Here is a 15,212-nt window from a genome sequence, read left to right as displayed (position 1 = left end):
AATTTCTAAAGCAGCGTTCACACGATCAATATCGTGATGATTATTTCAGTCCTCGACATTAATATATTGATCGTCTGGAAGGTCTCTTACGTACGATAATGTTGAAAACCTGAAGTACCGACTGCAATATTGGCGATAATATCGATCTGGTCGGTCTGGTCTGAACGCTCCCCAAGGAACGTGAAATGATGTAATAAAAAATGAAAAGCGCGATTGCGAGACAGCGTTCAGAGAGATATTGCTGTATCGCGGTGAGAAAAACAAATGTGCAAAGTTTTGGGATTAAGAATTTTACTCCAGATGAAGAAAACTTAAGAATTTCGCAATTTTACAAGATTTACGTGCCAGGAAGTAGCCTTTGTATAAATGTAAAATTGCAAGTTTCGTGCGAAAAGGGAAAAGGAGATGCAAAATGTCCAACGTTTGTTTCGCAGGCTTACGTAGCGAATCCGCACGCTTCACCCACGGCAGCTAATAAAAATTTTTATTCGTCGACTTTCTTATTTCTTCGTGGCTATCGTAGGTTCGTATATATCATAGATAGCTGTTATTGGATGGAAACAGAAAATTTCTTAGGAACATGGAGAGTAATAAGAAACGAAAGATACGATCGTATGAAGTGTGTAGAGACATGTCGAAGGATTGCGGGTTAGGAAAAGTAATGTAAACCGTATTATTGGAAATTTCTGTTGAGAATTTTAGGTAAATCTAGGTAAAGAAGATTTGGGAATTTTGCGATCGTGTGATCTTCGTATGTCAGGAAGTAGCCATTGAATGGGTTTAAATTTATTGGAAATGTGAATAGGGGAAAGGAAGAAGTGGCTGCGAAAGAAGATGTAAAAGATTTGGAGATTTCTTTTCTTATCTAGCGGGACTACGAGCCTCGACTCGGTGGCTAATAAAATTTTTATTCGCTTTTCTTCTTCTTTCGTGTCTGTCATGAGTTTGTATGACAGCCATTAGGGCGTGGAAATAACGAATTCTCAGGAAATGTAAAATAAATTCGTAAATAGATGTGATCGCGAGAAAATGTTCGAGGTATTGAAGTTTAGACAATGGAAATGGAAATTGTTAGCGAAGAAGATATTCTAAAAAAAGATTATTGTAAATTAAGGAACTTTGAGATCCTTGCGATCTTAACGTATTGCAAGGTTTTGAACTCGTTTAAATTTATTTGTAGTTTTACGTGAATAGAGAAAAGGGATAATTGAAAGGAAAATGTAAAAGATGTTAGAGTTGTTCTCCAACGACAACATTTGAAGATTTCATGGCTTTTGTTAATTAGAAATTTGTTATGTTGGAAGATGATCATCGTTCGATCGTTGCAAAGTTAATATCGTTTTAGCTTGACTTGAGTTTCTAGCTCAACGAAGATCTCGAACAATGGAGTTTCTAAGGGTTTTGTAATTTGGATCATCGAAAGTTTAATGTCTTGAGAGGTTGTTGATAGCGATAGCTTTTGTAAATTAATTGAAATTTATTGAGCGTTTCGAGCAGATTGTCGAAGTATCGTTTACAACGCAGACATCGTGTGAACCGGATAACATTCGCGTTGTTTCAGAATTGTGGAGTTACGAAATGTTGTTCGAAATTAAATAGTTTCGAAATCTGTCTGGAAACCATCATGAGTTTCGAGACAAGCAGAAATAATTATTTTGTTACATTGATTGAAACATGATCGATGGTCTATTTTTCAAATTATCGACTCAGACCTATTGAAGATTGAAGAATGAATCGCGGTATGCTAACAATATACAGATAATATAAAAGCAATATTGAAAGGCCTTTCTCGATGTGATATCGTCTGAGCATTGTAAAGCGGCACAGTTACGTTGGATTGGCATAAAAAGCGAGTGGTTATCGTTAAGTACATACATAAAAACAGCATTAAGGTCAATCCTCGGTTCATTTTTCATGACGTTGTTAATATAATAATAAAAGAAAGACCGAACGAATTTCTTCGGCAAATATTCAACCTGGCGCTTATATGCATATAATCGCTCTCACAATATTTATGGAAAATTGTTAATTTTACTTTAATCTTCTATTTAATTTCATAATGTAGTCTTTAACGTATCTTTCGAAAAAATAGTTATTATAATTTTATAACTTATTCTCTATAATATATTCGCAAAAGCTATCAACAAATTTTCGAATATTTTCATAAGACCGTGTATGTAACTTGCAATTCACATGACATTATACAGGATTGAAGACACTCTACATATTGTAATTATTATAAATAATCAGGGCTTTCATAAAATTCGTGTATTATAAAATCGAACGAATTTCTGTTTAAAATCGTGCCAATACGTATTACACGAGAATATAATTTCGTTGGTAGCAGTCTGACGTTGCGTCTGACTACAAACGGTTCATTTCCCTTTACGCAGTAACAATCTTGCCCTTCCATTCGTTATCCTGTCTTTCATCGAGCGTGTACACGTTATTTGGTGTAGCGTATTGAATCAGAATTTTGCAGAAACATTGCGCTGGAATTCCATTTAGAGTTTCCAACCTTTTATGAACGTTTACCATCATAAAAGCAGTTTACGATTTTCTTTTTATGCGCCGTACAATTCTCTGCGAGAAAATTTCAAGACCGGAAGAACAATCGATCCACGACCATGAACAAAGAACGAAATATTGTTCATAGAATCGCAGAATTATACGAAAATATATCGCTAAAATAATCGAAGATATTGAATTGTTCGAAGAATACGCAACGAAATTTGGAAGAAATTTGGTGATACCGTATTTTTATAGAATCGGCGTTTCATTAAACTTTCAGAAAAATTTATTATTAGACGATCGGGGAAAATATTTTCCAAATAGAAGAGTAAAATAAATTAATAATATTCTAGCTTGGTTAACATTTCGATCGACGTTTTTTTTTTTTTTCATCGAGAGATAAACGAAGAAGTAATAAGTCGCTTCTGTAAACTTTCCGAAAAGCTTACAAAATATTCTTCCAAATATTTATGCCGCGATATTTAGCGTCTTCTCGTCACGAAAGAAATATTTCCTAACGATCAAAGAACGATTAATTCTCGATAAATATTTTCATCGTAATAGTAGATGTTCTTGGTTAATTAAAAACAAGATCCTTTTCATTGGTCGGTATTAAACTTTTCTCTTTGATTGGTACGTTTCTCGATATAGAATCACGTTTCGAACAAGTCGAAATAAAGCAAACCGAAGACCAACAGTGGAAGCTCGCGAGTATCGTAGAAAATGGAATGAAAAATTTTACTCAATATTTGTTCGACGCGAATCGAGTCAATGGAACGAATAATGGCAAGGGAAAAAAAGGTATAATTGATTGGCATCGGGTGGAAGATGAAGATCCTTGTGACTATAGAGACTAAGCTAATTAGATCGGCGGTACGAGCGAGAGTTAATCCTTAAGTGGGCAAAAAATCTGCCCGGATACGCGGCGAAGGCCTGATTTGAATTTGAATCCTTTAACGCGTCCTCTGATCTTCAATATCCTCTTTGAATACCTTTGAAGTCCTTAAATTAAAACCCGTGCGAGCGAAACTTGCCAAACCTAGCTATTAAATAAGACCGAAGGAAATCTATTGAAAATCTACCGTCAGCTAAAAGTTAGTTGAAATGTTTTTCAGTAAAATCTACTTCGATATTCGATCTCTATCTATATCCAAAACAGTGATCGTGTAAATAGGTACAAGTATTTTCTCAAGTTATGTCTGAAATATATTCTTCGAATTTACTATGATAAGTAAACGTTATAATGAAACATTGCAAATTTTAAACATTAATGTGAAGTTTCAGAGTGTACATTTCATTATAATTGTAATATTATCCTCTAAGAGAAATGGTATCTATTTTCATCCTGATACATACCGGGTGTACGAAAAGGTCGGGGCGAAACTTATATTACGTGTTAATGAGGTCTAGTAAGTAAAAGGAATTTGAAAATACTTTGTCGAAGGATTAGAAACTATCACAGATTCCCGGGAAAGTTGTTCTTAGTTTATAAAAGCGTTATAGAAACAGAAGACCAGCTTTGAGAATCCAGAATGCATTTACCGCTATTTCTACGACAGTATAAATATTCGAAGGAGTTGGATAATCGTTTGTTCGACAAATGGAGCACTGCATTCGTAGGGAAGAAAGAAATTTCCAACTATTTATTTTTTTATTACAACTGCCAAAGCAATTAAGAGGATATGCAACCCTGGAAACCTAAATAAAATAGAGTGAATAAAACGTATCCTTTCACCTATAACTATTTGGTAAAAGATCAATATTTTTACTTTAAGCAACATTATCCTTATCTCTGCGTTCGTATATTTTTTATTACGTAAAATTACAAAATGGCGATGTGGCACAACATTATCTGACTCCGTATTCAGCAGAACCTTGTTTGCTTGCACCACAGCGGCAAATGCGACCCCGGGCCGTAAGGAGCAAAAAATGTTCTACTAACTTATACGAAAATAAATAATCTCCGACGTAGCGTACGACTTTTTCATAACTTTGCCTTGTTGAGGACAAAATTTTATTTTTCGCTGAAGAAGAACAACTTTTAATATTTATCAAAATTACGATATTAAGAAAACTGTAACATTGTAGATAATGTTACGCGGAATAACCTATAAAAATTTCAACTTAATCGGATGAAGAGTTTCGAAAATCAACTGGACGCAAGATAGCAAAACATAGCTTCGAGAGAAAAATACGTTTAAAATTTTAAGTTAATCTTTCTCTAAAATGAAAGAGTGCACTCGTATTCGTGTTACAATTTCGCCAATTTTTTAACATTATAAAATACCGTTTCACTATACTATTCTATATATATATCCAGCCTTGAAAAACAGCAAAGAAAAGGTTTTTTGAAGTCGACATGTTTGCACACGCCCTTAGTAAAACTTTTTAAACATCTAATTCAATACAGAATTTTCGGACATAGATTTATATGAAGCTTTCTTATCTACTTGACCTCATTAATGCATAGTATACGTTTTGTCCTGAATGTTTCGGACACCCTGTATGTGCACAAAATATATTTTCCCTGTAGATACCACGGAAGTAAAATTTCAAAGCATCTCATACGGAGAACTCGATTTTCCTTTAGAATCAGTTTTTTTTCATTTAAATTACAGGCAGACTTATCGAACAACTCGGAGCATAATTTTTCATGCTTGCAGCTAAATGCAACTAATAACTATGGCGAAATGAACGAACTAAATAATTGGAAATAAACCTCAGAAATAAATGCTTGAACCACACCAGAAGTATATCTTCATCTACCTTCGTTTAGGGTAGGTTTCACTTAAATTATATATGGCTAAAATCACTGGCTACGCTAATAAACAAGCGACATTAACCTACATAACAGAAAATAGTAGAATACATTACACTGTCAACGTTAACTACCAAATATAACTTCAAGTAAACCTGAGAATTAAACAACCCAACCATACGAGAAGTACATCCTCGTTTTCCTCTATTTGAGGCTTCACATAAGTTAGATTCAGTGAATATTACATGTTGCATTATCAAAGAAAACCACATCAAACTCAACGATTTCTATCAAACACGTGTAATTTCGAACAAACGTCGGAATTAACGTGTTCTCTGTTAGAAGAATTCTCTATGAGGTAGCAGATTTCGTATAAATGGATTTAATATCCTATATGGTTGAAACTAAGTTAAAATTGTTTTAAATAAGTAATTATTACGTGCAAATTACTTTAAACAGATAGTTTATTCAAGCTTTTCTTAAAACTTAAAATTATAGTTTTTTTTAAAATATGTAGAAGGAGCTCGTGGATATTTGTAGTCTTGGAATTTCGATATTTATTAATTTTACAATTTTCACATATATAACTATAGAATATGTATAGAAAATTAATAGGATAATTACGGGGGAATATTTCGAATTGTAAAACTTTAATATTTAGAAGAGGATATAAAAATAATTATTAGCAAGAGTAGCATAAATCCTAAAATAAAATGTAAAGCAAAAATTGTAGATGTTTAAACTTTAATACGTAATTTTACCAAGTTTTTTACACGAAATATAGTAGGGAAAATATCCGGTCTAAACGGAAAGTTTTGCGTGATAAGTATGCAGCCTACGTCGCAAACTACAGTTAAAACGTTTGAAACACCCCTGGAAGCATAGTCGTTAGTGAAGAAATAGTGAAGTCATAAATTATCGTATCATACGCCTCAACGACGTCGATTGATGTCATTCTTTAATCATTCTGAACATCTCTTAAATTGTGGTTACCATTAACATTCGAGACATTCGTAGTTTTCTCCTCCACTGATTTTAAGACTTTGCGGTAATACACCCTCGTTTATTTCTCGTTTAAAATTCGCTTAAATAGCGATTCAAAGTGACACGCAGTCTTATCAAGCAACTCACACCGCAGTCTTTACAATTTCTATCAAACATAATCTCGACTAAACTTCAAAATTAAACGTTTCGACTACTAGCACGAATAAATGTTCGTTTTTCCATCATTATGGATAGATATCATTAATCGAATTAGATCGATTCAAATAATTGTAACGTCATAATTTGTAACATCTAACAAACATACCTTCGATAAATTTCATGTATCTCTCATTCTGCAAATAAGAAGACTCTTACTTCACTGTCTTCTTACTGTCCCTCGTTTAGAGCGCAGTAGAATTTTATTTAACTGAATTCGTGGAAAAACGAACAATTAATATGACTGGAACGGAGATAGTAGTACACTGATTGTCGTCGTTTCCTGTGACCTTTTCTATTCCGATAAATAAAGTTCCGGTAATAAAATTTCACTTGAGCAAATGGAGTTCAGATAAATGGAATTCCAGCGTACATCTTAGTTAAATTAAATTCACTGAATGTCGTACGTCGACTCGCCAATCGATCCACGTGAAATAATCCCAAGATCAAGCAAACACACCGACAAAGTTAAATATTCCGAACGAACAGTTAATATAACTGAAATTCAGCCAATACTGATTCACTTGTTCTCTTCGCTTTAATCTTCTTTTTGTTCCGATAAATAAAGACCAGATAATAAAATTGCATTTCAATAAACACACTTCGGATAAATGGAATTCTGCAATAGATCTCGCTCAAATTACACTCACTCACAGCCCTACATCAACTTGTCAAACAATTCACATTAAATAATCTCAACCTTGTCAATCGTACACACCCTCAAAATTAAATATTCCAGCCCTCTTTGTTCACCAACGTATGTCCTCGCTTTTTCCCTCATGTTCAAAATGTTTCGTCCACTCGGCATGATATTCGCACACACATCCGCACACGCAATATTCAGGCGAGAAGAGACGATACGTACGGTTCATGGCACACGTACGCATGCTTATAATACAAATAACTTGGTGTCGAGGCTACGCGATATTACACAGCCTACATATGCATGATATCCCGCCTCGAACCGGCGACACCATTGTTTTGGCCAGATAATACGGCCATTGAACGTGTACACAGGATAAAGAAATAAATCCTTAGCGAACGCATATTTCGTGCTGACTCGTTGAATTCATTAAGTCGCCCCTATCGTCCCTGACTGTGAAAATAGAGCGTGAAAAGGCATGCAACCACGATAAGTCGCGTGTACTCGACGTTTACGATCGCGAACAATGGTTATTTCCGTGTTCATTGGCGAAATCGTTTCCCTTCGATAAATAGTAGTAAAAATTTTGAATATTGCAGATATGTTCCTAACTATTGCATATACGTAATAATGTTAAATTTATATCTGAAACACGCGTTTCTATTTGATTTCCCTGGTCGTTAACAATGAGATGTATGTGAATGTAAAATTGACTGGGTTACGCTTTATATTATGTCAGTGAATTACGTGTATTATTTTTTTATATCAAGTATTATGTATTATTAGGTCGTCCGAAAAGTTTCTTTCGTTTTATAAGGAAATAATGGGTGCACAATATTCTCCGTTTTATATTATTTTATCGAATTACGTATGATCCATTTTGTTCTATCAAGATAAAGATCACAACGTTTGATAGATTAAGTTTCATGTTTGTATAAAGATGCATCGTTGTAAAATATGTGTCTGTAAAAAAAAGACACTTTCCGGACAATCTAATATTATATATTATTACTGTATTTTTGTTATTATTTCAGTATTGTATAAATTAAAAAATCTGACTCTAGCGTTGTGTCCGGACTGCAAAATATTCGGCTAGAATGACATTTTTCGGGGATTTTTGAGATCGCTGGAACCAAAAATGAAGGTTGTTTTTCACGGAAATGAAGGGTGTAAAATTTCTGACAACCTGCTGACGTTTGAAGTACTCGTGAATTTTGACGACGCTTTTTTAAAAATTTCATATTCGTTACCTACTCTGCGACTTATTTTGTATATGTTTGAAACGTGAACATTGTGGTAGTTTTCAGATATGTTTTCTAACTGTGATCATACAGAAAACGATAAGCCACAAAATTGACAACATTGGTTGTACCATTACTTATCTTGCCGCTTATCGTTTATCACTCTCGTATGATCATGGATTTCTACAGTTCTTACGCGAATCTCTACTTTACGGTTAAGGCTTTCGTCGGCCAAATGTTCACGAGGCCGAATTTTCAAAACAGTTCACTTTTGCGAAAAATCACTCTCATTTTTGACTGTGGCAACTCAAAAAATATATATATGTGTGTTTACTTTATTCAAAACTTTATTTAGTCTTGGTATTCTTTGTACCACTTTTCTTTACGCTTGTTGATTGTATTGAATCAAAGCGATGGACGAAAGGAAGTTTAAAAGATATCATTTTCTATAACTTAAATAATAATATTAAAATTATATATAATTATAATTATAAAAAACGGAATTCTATTTTATAATATTATAATTATAATTATAATTTTAAATTATAATTTTAAAAATCGGAATTTTATTTCACAGCAGCAACGAATAGACGCAACTACATATCCTAAAATAACCAATTGTTACCGATATGGTGAAAGGTATCTAGTAAAAAGTTACTTGAAACTTTCTTTCGACTTTTCTTACCTATAACACAATATAATAATTCATTTTTAATTGGTGTATTTCTAATTGATAAATTAGCTAGATTTAATAAGGAAATCATTACAAATATCTCGTGCAACTGTTTACCTTCTCCTCTATACCAAATTCGAATATTCATTGAATTTTAATGACCTATTCTTTCAATCGTGTTGAAGAAAATATAAATTTACATATAGATACGCGATTTAGCTATAAACTCGTTAGATTAAATGACGAACAATATTCCAATATTCTATAGTGTACACTAAATTCTACACATGTTACTTTATGTTCGTTATGAAGGCACTAATTAGAAAGTAAAATTTCCATTGCACAATTTCCTCCATAAATTACAAAACTACAGACTTAGAGCCTGAAATACTCGGCTGTACGCCGGTTGTACAAGAGTTTTTTTATGGTCTTTGGAATGCGAGGACATTAACGATATGAGAAAACCATGAGACGATATTTGTTTGATAAAAGTTTCTTTCCGAGTGCATAATTCCCATTTGGATAGGTAATGGCGGTATTATTGCTGGTGATCCTTCTATTCCTAGGCGAAGAGATAGCGGCTACTTGCTCCCTTGGCGAAGTTCGAGGGAATATTGCCGAGATGAAGCACGTTTAAGGAGATAATACGTTCATAGACTGGATTCTTTTCTTCCTTGCGGAGATGTACGGGATGACTCCCAAAAGGAGGTCGATATGATTCTTTATTACGTAATAATAGTTCTGCAGAGAATGCTTAGTTTGAGAAATATACTTTATAGTTCTATTCCTTTCCCCGCCTGTCTCCTTCCACTTGTGTGAAATCGTCTTTCGATCAGAATATTTGTCATTCGTCAGAGAAGATATTTTTGATCAAGTAAATCGGAATTTGTAATTCGTGTCAGAGTAACATTGAGCATAACGATATTTAAATCTTCTACGTTCAAACAGGTGAAAAGATTAAAAATAAAGAAGCACGTAATTATGTGTATAGAACTTTTATAAATTACTTGTATAAAATAATTCAGAATCGAGGATTCATATTGGAATAATTTGCAGTATTAAACAATGTCTATGTTCGTTATATTTATAAGAAAAGAAAATAAAGAGCAGTATAATTATTTCGAACATTTACACAATTTATATATTACGAGAACATTACTACGTTTGAAGATAAATTAATTTCGATAATAGAAAATCGAAGATTCATATTGAAATCTCGTTAAACGTAAAAATGATTGAATTTTTGTCTGTAAAAACGAAGAGAGCAATTTATCTACATTTATATTTAGTTTATCCATCGAAGAATTATCGAAGACTCGCTGAAAGTCCTCGATAACAGGAAACATAAAATGGAAATAAAAGGAACTGTAAGATTATAATTTTCTTAACAATTTGCACATAAATCTTATCTATTGAAATTATAATCGATGATGGGTAGTTTTATTGACAATGCAGAATCCAAGGGATATCTATTTCGAGGAATAATGATAATGAGGCGTCTATTCAATCTGACCCTATTATCTACTCGTATCGTTGAACAGTTTTGCCCCATAGGTAGCTTTCAAGCGACTATTCCTATTATCTCCTGCAGCGAAGCCTTTGAAAATTAACAACTTAAAAAAGAGACGTAGAAGAGACAAAGAAGCGAAGTTAATTTCAGCATCGAAGTACTCAGAAACGATTAATTTTTACCGATATTTCCTATGGAATTAAAATTAATAAATTGATTAATAATTTAAATATGTAAATTTATACATTACAGTAAAAAATTTGTTCGAAGCAGCTGAAGCTTAAATTAAGTATACTTTTTAAGTAAATTTTTTAAGCTGTGAAGATAATTAATAGACAACAAAGAGCTTCTCCCTAATTGATGGAGAATTGCTATCAATCTTCATTTTGAACAATGCAAATTCTTTTATGTTCAAAGTTTCATAAACTCAGTCTCATAAATCACTTTTTCAAGATATCATTGCGTGATATATTAATTATCACGGCCTGAAGAAGGATGTCCACGTCAATAAACTTCAATAAAATGATCATCGAACCAATTGTCTCAATTTCCCCGTCGTTCAAAAGTTTTCATAATGAAAAATGATCCTTCGTACAAATTTTCACAGACTGAAAAATTACGCCCGATAAAAATATTAACATGGCGAAATATCGTCTTATTTCATATAATTTTATTTACACGTGTCTCGTATTTAATCGTGTCTTCTTTGTTTCAAATTTTATGGGATAAGATTTATCCTCTAAAAATATCTCTCCAAAATTCTAAATAATGAAAATCACCTCGTAGAACTTAACGCAGCAAGAAACGACTCTACTTTTAACATTTCTTCAGTGAATATGACTTCTCTTGGAAATGTACACAGTGCAGAATATTCTACAAGATATGAAACTACATCCGAATTACCACATAATGAAAATTATGCTTCCTTTAAAATTCGACGTAGTACGAAGTCAATTTACATCGAATGTTTCGTCTAATGAAACATCTTCTCTCTTCCAAAATTCATAACGCCACTCTACTTCTAAAATTCATTATATTAAAAATCACAGTTTCTTTTAACATTACATGTTAATTAGCTACGTATTTATAGTTATACACTACATTTATTTCTAAAAATTACCGACATTTCGCGTATTACAAATTTACCCTCCCTTCGCAATTTAACCTAATAAAATTCGCCTTCCATTCGTCAATAAATCCAACAAACCAACGAATCGTTCTTAATTTTTCATAATATTGTACATACTGAAGATTTATATTCCTTTGCATTTTAAATTCAAAGCACAAAAGCGCCAAATTTAAAGAACTCGCGTTGAAACTTTACGGATTTTACCCTTTACGTAAATTTACCCTTCGTATTAATAAGGTTGGTCATCCGAAGGTCTTAATCACGGGGCATGCAAACGTGCACGTATCTACCTGTTCATCGGTGGTGCTCTTCAAACGTAGTCTCGTTGCGTGAACACGTGCACCGATCAGGATCGCTCTGACGTTATACGACGTATCAGCACACGTACCAGCTGCGCCAACTCCCCGTTTCTGGGTCGAAGATTCCGATTTACCGAGGTTCGTGCGTCGTTTCTTCTGCAAGCGTGCAAATCGTCGCGATTAGAGATGTTCTTCTTTAAGCATAACGCACGATCTTCTTTCGAACGTGTCTTTCTCCTTGAATAGAATATTCCACGCTAGGATCGCGAATTCAAAATGAACGAAATGAGAACGATACTAGCGCGAAAATAAGAAAAACCGACTTCCTTAAGAAACGAATGAAGAGTCGAATGTAAATTAGAAGAACACGATATGAAACAGGATGATTCAGGTTTCACTATTGATCATGTTTCAATGTGATTTTACAATAGTTTGAAATGTCCTGCAATTTTAATTAATTCTCGTGTAAATTACTTGAAGTGAAATTATTGTTTGAGCAATTAGACGAGTTATTCTTCTCCATGTTCTACTAATGACTTCCTTTCTATTCTACTTTATTGTTCTGTGAATAATTTCGAACGTGGGTATTGGAATTTCTCCCAATTATCATTAATTTGCGTGTTAATTATTGAACTGAAAGTTAGTTTTTCATTCGTGAGGTTTACCATTATTCTCTCGATTTCTTCAACGAGTTTTTTTTAATTCTAGCGTATACATTTGCAACTGATTCTAATTGAAAATTATAAAATTCTATATAATTCTACTCTATTCTTCTCTCCTCTACAATATGGTATTCTTTTATTCATGAGGACAAAGCTGGCTGTTAATACAGCTTTTCAGGATGATATGAGGAGGAATAATGGTAACTGCGACAAATGGTCTGTTTGCTGACAATGTAATAACGCGATAATGGAATACAGTAACAGAGTAATAAACAAAGGATGATAAACGCATAAAAAAGGAATACATCAGAATGCAGCTTCCAAATGACACAAATTGTAAGTGACATTCAATTTAAGTCGTAATTTCGATAATTGAAGTTTTCTATAGTAACAGCGTTCTCGTAACCGCATTTTCATGTATTCATATGTAATTCATATGTAAATCATATAAAGTGACATTTTTATTTGATTAACTAAATTTCATCCCTTTAGATTTCTATAATTTTCAAAAGTTATCTTTTCACGGTGTCTTTTAACTATCACACGAATAATTGAAATTATCTTTGCCATTATATTTATTCGAATAATTATTTAAATAATCACCACAATTCACATTTTTATTTCACCAAGCATTATTCGGCCTCAAGAATTCACTTAAACCATGAGAAAGTAAAAATTGCTCCCGGCGCTCTTCTAAATTACCCTCTACGTGCAAATTAAATAAATCGCTCGAATTAAAACCACTATTTCTTCAAACTGTTCAAAAGAATTATCTTCTGGACCGCCAACCACCTTATTGGTGTTCAATTTAACCACGCAGCCCACGGTGAAATTAATTAAAACTATCATCTTTAAGTACATTCGTTTAAGATACAGACAAATCTGACGCACGATCCTCCACAAGCAATAAAAGTAATACACCGAGGAGTCCTGTTTTGCGGCCAAGTTTCAGGACAAAATACAACACACACAAGAATACACAAAAATCACGCACCAATGCGACTTAAACCCAAAAAAAACAAAAAAATAAACGCAAAAACCTAAAACCCACGACACATATTAGACCATGGCTACGTCGTACCGACGCGTATCGGTACTTTTGCCTAATCCACCCTACAACCGAAATTCATTGTTTATTGTGAATAACATACACATGTAATACTCATCTTCTTGGACAATAAACGTTATAAAAAAAAAAAAAAAAAAAATCCTCCACAAGCTCAGCCCGATCCACCCTCGAGTTTTAATCGACCTACTACAACATTAACCCTACCGATTCTTTCTTCATTCAAACTCCATCAATCAGCCTTTGACACGGAACGGAACAAATAAAAAGCACACAACCCGCCATTTACCAAAAAACTTCACTCGGTTGTTCTACCACTCCTCTCATCCGAAAGTAAATCTGCGTTACGCTTCCACAGTTACGATATCCAACTTCCTGTAGCTTTCCACCGGACGAAGAAAGAAAAAAAGAAAGAAAAAGAAGCATGCAATAAACACTTCTTCGATTCTTACCCCCGAAGAATGTTCCCTCCCAGTTGCAACGCTTTCAACCTCCGCCTGCAGAACAATGGACACGCTGCAAGTGACTTGGCCCGCAAACCTTCTGATCCACCTTAACGAACCAGCTCATCCACCTTCTAAAACCTGCGCGATGCACCGCGAATCCTCTCTCTAAACTCAAACTTCACCCATCAAACGTCACTCGCCGATGCATCCTGACGAACGTCCACGAACCACATCGCGAAAGAACAAATCCCCGAAAGTCTTGAGCCTGTCGTCGAAACTGTTTCGCTGTTTCGTGACCAGGTTAGACACGGTTCCAGGAGGAGCAACGAAGATGATGGAACCGGCCGGCCGGTGTTCCTCGTGGATTCTAACTTGTGGCTCCGCGGGCGAGACAGGGAGAGCGCGAGAGAGGGAGCGCGACAGAGGGTGGACTCTCGCCGGGTGGCAGTCAGGTCAGCGACCGTGATCGTCCTCGCTCCTCCGAATGCTTTCTATCGGCGGCGCGCTCGCGACTGGGATCCAGGATTTTGGATGAGAGCCGAGCTCTCAAGAATCAACACGCAGGCGCCAAGTTCTCCATCCTCTTCCGCGAGCTACCCTTTCCTCTCACGCTGAGTTTCCCTCTCTCTGACGCACCAACGCCGGTCGAGTTCGGTGTCTTTGGTTCGGTGTCTCTGTTGGACACGTTGTGGGTGCATGGTAGGGTGGTAGTGTACCTGCCACCTCCCTCTTTCTCTCTCTCTCTCTCTCTCTCTCTCTCTCACTCTCTCTCACTCTCTCTCACTCTGCTCAGCTTCTCAGCGACTGTTCAGCTCGCGCCTGCCCTGCCCTGTTCCTCCTACTGCCGCCAGCCTATTTTACCCCTGTGCGTTCGCCCCTGCATGTGTAAGCAGCTGTTTTCCCGTGCTTTATCTACGCTGCTGCTCGTGTCGGATGTTTTCTTTTTTTTTATAATTCCCCCTTTGTCTTGTTGGTGTTGTTGTTGTTGCGGTTTTTTCAGTTTCGGATAGGTGAGAGAAGTTTCGGGTTCTTCAAGTCGGATCAAGCACGTTCGAGGGATTCAGGGTGAGAAAG

The 15,212-nt window shown here is 34.9% G+C and overlaps 1 protein-coding gene across 1 annotated transcript in view; it reads right to left on the bottom strand.

The window, feature by feature from the left end:
• LOC132905790 (uncharacterized) overlaps positions 1 to 14,690 on the bottom strand; it is a 94,408-nt gene extending 79,718 nt beyond the window's left edge. The window contains exons 1-2 of the mRNA XM_060957426.1: positions 14,145 to 14,690; positions 11,956 to 12,120 (exon numbers count right to left, since the gene is read on the bottom strand). The gene's annotated coding sequence lies outside the window, so the exon portion shown is untranslated. The remainder of the gene's footprint in view (positions 1 to 11,955; positions 12,121 to 14,144) is intronic.
• Between the last annotated feature and the right edge of the window lie 522 nt (positions 14,691 to 15,212).

The sequence above is a fragment of the Bombus pascuorum genome, chromosome 4, assembly GCF_905332965.1.
Source record: "Bombus pascuorum chromosome 4, iyBomPasc1.1, whole genome shotgun sequence".
NCBI lineage: Eukaryota > Metazoa > Arthropoda > Insecta > Hymenoptera > Apidae > Bombus > Bombus pascuorum.
The sequence above is the reverse complement of the archived record's forward strand: the minus strand, read 5'-3'. Positions and strand labels throughout refer to the sequence as shown.